The sequence below is a fragment of the Ornithodoros turicata genome, chromosome 4, assembly GCF_037126465.1.
Source record: "Ornithodoros turicata isolate Travis chromosome 4, ASM3712646v1, whole genome shotgun sequence".
Lineage (NCBI taxonomy): Eukaryota > Metazoa > Arthropoda > Arachnida > Ixodida > Argasidae > Ornithodoros > Ornithodoros turicata.
In genome coordinates, this window is record NC_088204.1 from 68,583,470 (window position 1) to 68,595,199 (window position 11,730).

An 11,730-nucleotide genomic window follows, 5' to 3' on the forward strand; every position below is an offset into this window, starting at 1 on the left:
CCTGAAGTCGGCCCAGGACGCATACTAACTCCCCTGTCCCCCCACATCTACCTGCTGTCCTCTCTCCATCTATCCACATCACGGTTGCTTCGCGGCGCTAACACGCAATAAAAAAAAGGAAAAAGAAAAGGAGAAGCAGAAGAAGAAGAAGAACAAAAAGCTCGGATCCAGAACACTTCTCCCCAAAACTGCACACCACTGCATCCTCCACGTGAATAGCAACGACAAATTATCGTCCCTTTTCGTTTTCCATACACAAACCCAAAGAAAATACAACCGCACTCTTCCGTGCCCTCCGCATCCAATCATAAACAGTGCCCTGTCCTGTACGGTAGGCTTTCCATCAATATAACCCATACTGCAGAGAAGCACCCTTCACAGGCGGAAGAAAAACTTGGGGGATCGAAGCTACTTAGCCACATTAGCGATATTATCGGAAGGCTAGCTAGCATCTTAGTCTATTGATCCAACCCTCGTTCAATGCATGAAAGGAATGATTCCTGGGAGAAACTCGGGAGATCAATATGCTGTACGGACGGGGCTTAATGATGAAGGTCCCAGGTGATACGCTGCCGAAATACTGGCGAGATTTCGGAAACGGCGTTGAAATATGGATGAATCTCGTCATGACCTCGACGCTACCAAATAATGTGTGAGTAGGTGAGATAATCACGGGATTACTAACAAAGTGCTATACTCTATCGTTCTGCAGGACTGATAAAAGCGTGTCGTAGTTTATCGTCTAACGGAACCGACAACAAAGCGCAAAAGCCTATCGTTTCAACTTCTGCAAAAGTATAGTTCCTTTGCATGAAACGGTAGCAAAGTGCTTAAAGGGGCACTAAAATGCAAAAAAAAAACTTGCTCTCAAATGAAAGTCCGTGTTTCAATTAGTGCAATTCAAACAAAATTAGTTCACACAACGCTAACGTTTAGAAGAAAAACGCAATGGAAACAGAGCCGTCTTTTGCGGCAACGAATGGGATCCCGGGGTGGCAAAGATTGGCGTCATCCAATGAGACAGCACGAGAATAGCGCGCATAACTATCGTGGCCGTGTGGATTTGGAAAGGGTCCCGATCGTACACTCTTAAAAATGAACTTCACCGCATAGCACGCTCCTAGCCAACCATCATCTCGAATGATATCGTTGTCTGCCCTGATTTGCTGAACACGGGAGGCGTACGCCATTTTGTGACAAGTATGAACAGCATAAGTGTCACAAAAAAGGTGTACGCCTCCAGTTTTCAACAAATCATGGCAGATAACGATGTCATTTTAGATGATGGTTGGCTAGGACCGTGCTATGCGGTGAAGTTCATTTTTGAGAGTGTAGTGTTCCGTATATCCGTGGCATCATGCGCAGTGCTGCATTTTTCAATACCGATTCACTGAACTGTAGCCCACTACAGTTCCCGCGAATGTTCCACTGACAACATTTATCTTAACGTCCTTCGGGCGGCGGCGCCAGTCCGCTTCGCAACGCGTACTATGCTTTTCACCGGTACTGCTCCGTGGCGTGGCACGCGCGTGCACGCGCAGCGTGGACTAAAAACACAGATGCACCAGCTAAAACGAAGTTCACTGCTTGGTGCCGAAGCAAGAAAGAGTCCGGTATAATTTTGATTCTAGCTTCATAACGAAATCAAAGTTTTGAATTATGATAACAAGTATGAAGTTAACACAGTATGTAACGTAATTTGAGGTGAACTTGGTTCTGCATTATAGTGCCCCTTTAATGTACAGGGTGTTTATCAGATGCCGCGAAACACCTCGTTAAGACGCTGCATTAATTCATCGAATATGACCGAATGTGGCTTTCACAGCTCAGTGGCGTTGCCGCTTGCGACAAGTTGACTCGCCAACACTCTTAAGAAGGAATTTCACCGCATAGCACGCTCCTAGACAAATCATCATCTCGCATGATATCGCTATCTGCCGTGATTTGTTGAAGACGGGAGGCGTACTACTTTTTTGCGACAATTATGCTGTTCATAAATTCGTTAAATAAAACTGTTAACGAATTTTAGCTAATTAGTCTTCCAGTACACTCTTAAAAATGAACTTCACCACATAGCACGCTCCTAGCCAACCATCATCCCGAATGACAACGTTCTCGCCCCTGATTTGTTGAAAACGGGAGGAGGAGCCTATTTTGTGCCGTGCATAATGGCACAAAATAGGCTCCTCCTGCCGTTTTCAACAAATCATGGGAGAGAACGTTGTCATTCGGAATGATGGTTGGCTAGGAGCGTGCTATGTGGTGAAGTTCATTTTTAAGAGTGTAGTAGCGTACGCTTTCATACAGGACATCCGCCTGACGGCATTGCAAAAAAAGGCATTTCTGTAGCTTCCGTAGCATTTTTTTATATAAAAAATCTGGAACGGATAAAAACAAACATCTTGCACGAATATAGTTTCATCGGACTTATAATGATGTGTTAAAGGTTATCGTTCTCGCACAACTTCACTAATGCTCAGTTGACGTGCACACGTAGATGGCGCCAGTGACGCCTCACTGTGCAATCATCCCTGGAGATCGTCTGAGGTGACCAATGGTGGGCCTCTCCGCATTGTCGCGCTTCTTGAGGAGGACAGCGAGAGAGAAAGCCTAAATTACGCATATCACGAACGACACAATGGATGACTCTCGTTCTTCTTGCGTTCCTGCGAAAGAAAACACAACCTTTCGTCCCGCGAGAGGAATCTTTTCGATGTGCACATCGATACAAGGATCAGAACTGGCGCCACCTACACTCTTAAAAATGATGGTGGTGGTGGTGGTGGTCATAGGGCTTGCCGTTGTCGGCCTCACCTCACTCTTAAAAATGAACTTCACCACATAGCACGCTCCTAGCCAACCATCATCCCGAATGACAACGTTCTCGCCCCTGATTTGCAGAAAACGGGAGGAGGAGCCTATTTTGTGGCCATTATGCACGGCACAAAATAGGCTCCTCCTCCCGTTTTCAACAAATCTAGGGCGAAAACGTTGTCATTCGGGGTGATGGTTGGCTAGGAGCGTGCTCTGTGGTGAAGTTCATTTTTAAGAGTGTACGTGCGCACGTTAACTAAGTGTTAGTGAGAAGCGCATTTGCGAAGACAGGACTATATATATACAGTCAAACCTCGCTTTACGAACACCCTTCGTTTCTCAGAAAATCGTTCGTAAATCGAGGTATTCGTAAATCGAGGTCCGAGGTGTGCAGTGCACAAATACCTCACGAAAACACGGGAAATTGATTTGAATAAGTTTTATTTTTTTATTAATGGTTTATTAATTTTATTAAAATATTTATTATTTTTGAAAATACTGCGTAGTTGTGCTTTGCATCATACTTTCTGCAGGGTCTATCCTGTTTAGAAGAGATGACAGAAGTCTGACACTTGACTCATCCACCCGGTCCTCAAAGTACCGTATCGCGCGCGGATGAGACTGTTTCCAACGGCAAATATCACGCTTGTCAACGGCTGTCAGGACTGAACGCCTTCTCTTGGAACGGCAAGAGGTTTCCATCTCGGAGACCTGGTCCAAACTCACAACCGTTCGGCTGTAAACGTCCGAATTATTCTTTCAGGAAATGGTGAATCATGTTTGTGGAACGTAGCGACGTTGGAACATTGTATGTTTGACCTTGGCAGCATGTACTGAGGAACTTTCATTATCCTCCGGTCCATTGGCCTGTCCTCTGTACGTTCATAACGCCCGTTCGTATATCGAGGTCAGAATGGCTTGGCTGCTTTGGGTCCGTTCCCTAATAATCCGTTCATAGTTCGGATATCGAGGGTTCGTAAAACGAGGTCAAAATACACGGAAAAAGTTTGGTTCCCTGTGGAGCCGTTCGTAAGTTGAGGGAATTCGTATATCGAGGGTTCATAAAACGAGGTCCGACTGTATATATAGTCATGCTAAACTTCAGAAGGAACAGAAATCTAGACCGTCAGCTACATACGCCGTTGGAAATGATGAGACACAATAGCGTGCCAGGAGAACTACTGCAGCGCCACCATGTGCCATCAGTAGGGGAGTGACGAAGAGGGCTCGCGTAGTGACATGCGGCCAGTCGGAGCATCCAATACGGGAGCAGAGTGAGTGTGATGCGTTACATTAGCTGGCGGAGGAGGAACGTGACCTCTCTGTGTCCAGCGACCAGCAGTCCTATCTGCGGTGCAGTAATATTTTGAGAGCTGACGGACTAGATTTCTTTTCCTTCTTAAGTTGAATACGGCTGTATAGTGACGTTGCCACCGGTAACAATTTCACAGCTGCAGCAGATTGACCTTGTTCTACGGTTGCGTCCCTTAAGGTTGAGTCATCCCTATTCTTCCCTGTTGTCCTTCCCTTCGCCAATAATCCATTGCCCGTTATACTTTTCTCTCTTACCCGGATGCTACGAACATCCCAAAACGGCACGACCGTTAGACGTACCGGAGGCTTTACCTTCCCGTCTTACCCAAACTTCCCCCAAGGTAAGATTAAACCTCTCGACCCTTTCTTCCTCGCTCCGTTCCCCCTCCCGCAAGGCACAACAATCCACCACACACATCACTTCCATCCATCTCATCCCCGGTGCTTCTGCTTCTGCGTCGTTTGTGCCGGATTTCTCGAATGGGGACGTCGACTGCGTATCCATCCTCATTTGGAAACAACCTCCGGGGTTACTAGGGGAAAAGGGAAAAGCATAAAGGGGAGAGAGAAGGCACGGCTAGGTATACGTTATTGCCCCGTATTTGTCTAAGCGCGGGACGAGACGCGAAGGGGAACGCGGTTGTGGGGTGAGGGGGTGTCAAAAGACGGCTTCCTTTATGAGAAAAATGTTTATGAGTATGCGGGCGGGAGAGAGAGAGAGAGAGGGATGGGAATGGGAGCAAGGGGAGGATAAGGGGTGCAAAGTTTCGTGCGTCTGATCGTGGTAGCCGGATTTTCTGAAGCAGGTTCTGCTGTATAACGGGGGAAAGTGTGCGCGGTGCGAAAAGGTGCGGCACGATGTGGGTAGGGAGAAATTGCGATGGTTTTTCTCAGTCACCCACTTCCACACGTTGTTAATATCTTTACTACTTTTTTTTTGTGTGTGTGCAAGGTTGTGATGACGGAAAATGTTCACGTGTAGAACAGGCGAAGCGTGAAAACCCTAAGGGCAGACGAGACTCGGTTTCTTCTGGATTGATTTTCTCCCCGCAGTATAATGAGAGGAAGGATGTGGAAATATACGATGTTTGGATTCACTAATTGGAAAGTGACGCAAAGTTCCTATTAAGCTCGAAGGATGGGGTGAAAACCGTTCGGGCGAGCTCATCCAATACGCGTTGGGAGAGTTTTAATCCTCAGGGCCAGCACTATATATAAGCTGCCGTATGATGTGCTTCAACGTTGCTTAAATCTAAGCCTAACTCTTCTGAAAAGTGACGGCGTCTAACCTGTAACAAACACTGCGATCTGGTGTGGTTGGAATCTATTTTGCACGCATTGCGGTTTTCCGAGTGTATATCATTCAAATAAATTGACTATGTGTCCGAAATTGATTGCTGCATGTCCATGAGTAGTTTCGTCATGCTGGCGCTTCAAGCTGATTGGACAGGAAATCAAAGACGAAGAAACAAAGTCCAGTAATGCAAGGTTTGGAGCAGATTTACACGTAAGCTGTGTCAGGAATACAGCACACATTCAAGTGATCTACAGAGCGGAGACAGTGAAAAGTACGAATAAATTTCAACACAAGACATCGGTGAATAGGGTTACGGTTGTGAAGGCCGACGTTTCCAAGCCTAACGTTCTCTTCAAATGTCCCGTCATGCAACACTCAAACATTTAAAAAAGTTACGAGATACCGGCGTTACGATGGCTTGCAAGAACATACACATAATCGCCAAAATATCACATCACTGCCCATCATTCTGTGAAATAATTTGGAAAAGTGCTTTCTGTCGGTCCGAAGCGTGAAATACCAATGACGCCATTTAAGTACGCTGCTCGCCATCATTATCGTACCACGCGCCATTGGTTACATGCAAGTGTGACGTTTCGTGACATCACTCTTGTATGCGGCACAGATTCGTCCGCGTACGAATGCCACTGTGACTAAGTGGTCCTTTGGGGTGTATCCGCATGTGTAGGAATAATGCGTAAACCGGTCATAGTTGCAGCAACCTGGCTTAGCTCGCCTTATCGTCTACACTGAATATATTCCTCTTGAAAGCGATGGTCGCATACAGAAACCAATCTGTGAAACAGATACGATATGTTCGGCATCGGCCGAAAATCTACTTGGGTAATTTTTTTCGTCCGAAAAGCACTTAGGTATTCAATACAGATATTTCAGCACAAATACAATCAGTACACACACAAAATCAATACACAAAGATCAGCGCTGCTTCCGCAGCTGCTGACGCTCCGCCGACGACCAGACCGGCATGACGTCACTCTCTAGCAGGAGAAGTGAGAGGGCCTCGCTCAGAAGAGAAAGAAGGCGTCGTCCAGACGCCCACACCGCCGCGGCATCCCTTTTCTCAAGGCCGTGCTCTGATTGGTGGTGTAGGGAATGAAGTTTTCCCCTCTTTCACGAGAGGGGAACTCCGGCCTACTCTCAACATCCGGCGTCTGCTCTTGTCATGTATTCCATCGAATAGCAGTCAAACTGGTCCACTATTTCGTGTGGGATCTTCGACACCGTGGTCAGTGATCAACGAAGAATAAAATGACACCACAGTTGCGAAATCGACTGGAAGGGACGCGGCTGTTCCTCTTAAGGACTAAGGAGAGTGACATCTAACATGGCTCCATCTCCATGGCTAAAATGTTACCAGATTCCAACGTACACAAGCTCGGTCGTGCCCTTTTTATTTTGTTCTACGTACTAGAACAGCCTTAATGCTAAGTTCATCTGCCCTGTTACAAGCATTACCGTAACCTTCCGCAACATCGTAGATAAAGGAAAATCTAAAGAGAAAAAGCATCAAGCTCCCCTATCCGCAAAACGTCTCCGCTGCGTTCTGGAAGATTGCGCTCAGTAAACATGATGCGGGCTTGAACTCATATTTCACCTTCGCATAGGGGCGCACCTAACAAACATGGCGGGGATTCACGAATCCTCTACAGGGAACGCGCACCGTACGCTAGGAAACCACACGTACACGGAAAACAAATCTCTTGCCCTGTCACATTCTACGCTACATTACGAAGGATCCCATAACTACACGTATGGGCTCAAGCACAAGATAACAGCATTACCCCGTGGGCTCTATCCGAGGGTTAGTGCAAGCCTACAGGGGAGGATATATCGCGGAAACATTCTGCATCGGGGGAGGATAAGGTACACGAACGGGATTGTAGGGGAAAGACGAAAAAACCAAAAGGAAACCATGTTTCCCGGCACGTTTGTACAAGCAGGGAATGGTGCAGTTACTCTTGCAGCAGAAACGTTGGGGAGGGGATGCGTCTGAGGGATATTTTCGGGGGATTGGGGGGGGAGGGGTAATGGGAACGTGCAGTACGTGTAGGGTACTGCTGTACGAATGACGTCGACAGATGAAGGGATGAATGAAGCTTGTGGTGGCGGTGTGTCGTCTGCGAGATATATCGCGCTGTTACATGAGTTTGGGGAGAGGATATTATTGGCTAAGTTTATGAGTGAAGCTCGGTTTTGTCGCTGAGTGCAGGGGAAGCGTTGTTAGGTGTGTTGGATGGACGTAAGGAAAGATGGGACAACGCGGCTCTGATTGCTACCGCTATTACAAAAGCTTTATTCTCGTGGGTCGCCCCCGTGCTCGCGCCGTAGTGGAAACAGGCAATGCCGCTGCCACAGGTGGTCTCAACATTCAATACAAAGAGCGTTGGCCTTGGTCACTTTTTCAAGATTATCCTGCTGACGACTGAGGGCTGCCAATGAGTGGCAACAAGATTCAGTCACACGCAGGAGCGAGGATGGTAGGTAGATTACGTGCGAGCACTTTACAGTGAGGCTATAGAGCAATAGTTCATCCATAATTACAAGCACTGGGGTCACTATTATCATTAATAGAATAGAATAGAAATAGAAATAGAAAAAAAATGAAACGTAGGTCGCACTGGTGCGACCAGCTGTTCCAGGACACTTGACGTGTGGAAGCACTGAATGAATTAGCGTTAAGTTACAACCACTGCCGACATGCCGACATGCCGAAAAGCAAAGGTCCCCTGTAGAGACAACAGTGCGGAACTGGTGCAGTTAGTGTCAGGTTAATCTTAGCAAGGACGTTTAAAGGACGAGAGCAGTACACGAGAAGGCCTTCAATCACGCTGTTACCGCAAAAGACAAGATAGCAAGCATAGGATGCTGCTTGATTTATAAGTAGGGGAGTGCGATCCCGCAACAGAGGGGTAGCATGAAAGACAGGGAAAACGTGAACCTATTAAGGAACATGTGTAATAAAATATGCTCTATTATAGTTGTGTGTGCATCTATATTCCTAACTTTCCTTGTGTTCGTCTTTAGTGCCCTGTTACAACGAGTATGTTCCCACTGCGCACTGGGGTGCACTGGAAGGAAAGAGGGGAGTGTCACAAAACATTTAGTGTTGCGTTGCGGGTGTATGGAAATCTGGATGAGTCAGTGCGATAGGGTGACCCTGCATATAATGGTGAAATGGGTAACGCCAGCAACAAAAAGATGGGTGACTGAGACCCGTTCTCTCTTACGTACACAAGAGCTACTTAAACTTAAACTACTCAGTGTCTGCTAACGAACCTCATTGTTCTTTCTAACGATCAGAACTTCCAAAATGACAAAGTACCCTTGCATCGCACCCCACACCGTTTCTAGCTTCTGTGTTCGCAACGAGTCTGCCCGTTGCCCCGTAGCACTGGCATTGTGTTTCCTGCATATGGATTGTTTCTAGGAAAGTAGGAAATATATTTACTGTGACACACTCGCCTATGCTGGAGGCCCGTATAGTACATAGGAGCTAGGCTATCACCGCGGGAAGGGGTACGCTGACCAAACCGTGTGGCTCGGTGGCGCAACGGTAGCGCGTCTGACTCCAGATCAGAAGGTTGCGTGTTCGAATCACGTCCGGGTCAATATGTTTTTCTTCATTTGGAATAAAGGTCGTAGAAACTTTGGTCGACAGAAGCTCAGTTTCTTGGTCTATTCTCTTCTCGCGTGACGTTTCGCTATACAGAGTGTCCTAGAAAACGTGTCACTGAATTCAAATAAAAAACTACGCCACGGCATTTCTTCTTACTAGGTTCTTGTCAACTCCTGATGTGAATGTCATGTATCGTAAGTTTAATTATGTAAATATTTGCGAACTGAACTCGGCAATTTGCCAAGTAAAGGTCACTTTTTTACCCCACCAATATCAAGAGCGTGCCGAATTCACTCAAGTTCATGATAACTGAAGTGATATTCACGAGCTATCCCATCGGAAAAAATAGCCGAACATCATGTTTTTCGTAGCACCTAACCATAAAGCGCGACGACTTTTTGAGCGCAACCGCTCAGTCCGACGAAAGGAGGTTCCAAACCCCACCCGCAGAGTGATAGTAGAAAAAGTGACAGTTCCTGAAATTGGGAGAGGGAAAGTGCGATCCCAGCGAAAGTCGGACGGGATAAGCACCACTTGTGTTATCTCTTTCTGCGTTGCAGACATGGGATGGGTTTCCAACCTCCTTTCGTCGGACTGACAAGGATTCCGCCGAAAAATTTGGCGAGCGCTAGCTCCGTCAATTATAATTAATTTGAGTAAATTAGGCACGCTTTTCACATTGGTGGGGTAAAAAAGTGACCTTTACTTGGCAAATTTCCGACTTCAGTTCGCAAAAATTTACATAATTAAACATACGTTCTACGACATCCATATCAGGAGGTGTCAAAAAGGACAGAAAGGACAGGTGTCAGAAAGGACAAATGCCGTTGACGGCATGATTCTAGGTGGTGTCGTTTTTTATTATAATTCGACGACACGTTTTCTGGGCACCCTATAGAGTCACGCCAAATATCAACGGTCATAACGGTGATATGTTCTCGCATGTGCGTTAGTAGCGATCGTCGAAATTTCTAAGACTCAGTCGCTCTATAGAGTACTGGGGAGTGGGGACGAGAGACGTTCGCTGAGAAGCGGCATAGGATGTTACGTGAATAGGAAAGAGGTCAATTGTACTTATGCCTCGAATGCAGTTTTGCATCGTTCGCCTATTACCTGTTCACTGACGCTGTTTTCATATTATGTTTGAATTAAGCAGTATTGATAGCGCCATAGAAATATTACCGCAAGATGGCATCGTAAAGAGAATGCCAGTTCACTATACGCATCTTTATTTTATCGGATGCCCCGCAAGATCCGAAGCACATTTGGGACGCCTCTCATTTCCTGTTGGCACGCTAAAAATGGCCTTTACATATTTGACAGCGTTCGACAAACCCCAAAGAACTAACAGTCAACTGAAACTAAACTAAGTGAAATTGAAGTGAACCAAAAGTAAACTAAGAGGAAACGAAAAGCAAATAGGAGTAAACGTATCGCATGAAAATATAATTCCAGTTTTGTAATAATTCTAAACGTTTGCATTTTACGGTTCGTTGCGTAATGTGTAGACGTGTGCACACTTGCGGAGCGTGTCGCTCCTAGCGGATGAACAGCGCGATTAGCTGACCTCTTTGTGTCTCTTTCGAATAACAAGATGATGATGATTGCGATATGTCGTCCACATTTTCTGAGGCACTAGCAGTGGGCATTTACAAGAGTCACTGGCAGAACACTACAGGCTACGGTAACATCTCATTACGGCCGAAGTCTCATTACGGCCCAAGTCTCATTACGGCCGAAAGTCTCATTACGGCCGAAAATCCTTTAATCCCCAAGTGTCTCGTTACGGCCAAAGTCTCAATACGGCCGAAGGTAGTCTCATTACGGCCGAAGATGTCTCATAACGGCCAAAAAGAAAAAAGAAGCATCCACCATATTAGCTGTGTATATACTGTGTTTTATGCTTCCCAAAATGTGTTCGAGGCGGTGTGCCCCCACGGCTTGTGTCACACACAATGGTTCATGCACACAATATTGCGACAGTGTTTCATGCATCCCTCGTGAAAAATGGTTTTATTGTCATATGTGTCACACGATATTTGTATGTGTTACGCCATTTTCTCTCAGTATTCAAGCAACATCCTACTCGTTGGTTCTGTGAGCGAACTGTGTGCGTGTTCTGAAAAGTACTCCACAAGGGAGCCCACTGGGAGCTCCAGGAGCCACATGACCTATGACCATGATCTTCTCCCCCACTAGCTGCCTTCTACAATTTATGTCCACCTGAAATTTAAAAAAGTACATAAGGCACAGAACAAAATGACATATGCTTTCGTTTAATGATGACCATGAGACATATGCTGTCGAGCAGACTTTTTTTCCATATATTCAAAACATATTCAAGAATTATGGACAACAATGACAATTACGTCATAATGATGCAGCTGCATAGCCAGGAAAATATTTCAGGAGGTGCTTTATGAGGCTTGACATGGGGTGGAGGAGTCCCCCTCATCAGTGCTTTACCCAGACCCCCCTACACCCCCCTAACTTTTTTGCCTGTGCACCCTCTACAGGGGGTGCCCTTGTGATTTCAGCTTCAGATACGTCTGTAATGATATGTTAAGCTGTAATGACGTAACTATAATGATGACCTCCCCCCACAATTTTTTCCAACATCCCTCTCGTGCTTGGGATTCTGGATAAACCACTGCCCCTCGTTCATTTT

General features: G+C 46.1%; 1 protein-coding gene and 1 non-coding gene across 11 annotated transcripts in view; one reads left to right on the top strand and one right to left on the bottom strand.

Moving 5' to 3' along the window:
• Nucleotides 1–11,730, bottom strand: part of LOC135391779 (neuron navigator 3-like) — a 340,328-nt gene that overhangs the window by 210,148 nt on the left and 118,450 nt on the right. The gene's annotated exons all lie outside the window — the stretch shown is intronic.
• On the top strand, nucleotides 8,983–9,054 carry Trnaw-cca (transfer RNA tryptophan (anticodon CCA)). Its single transcript has one exon. It is a non-coding gene; the product is annotated as a tRNA-Trp (tRNA).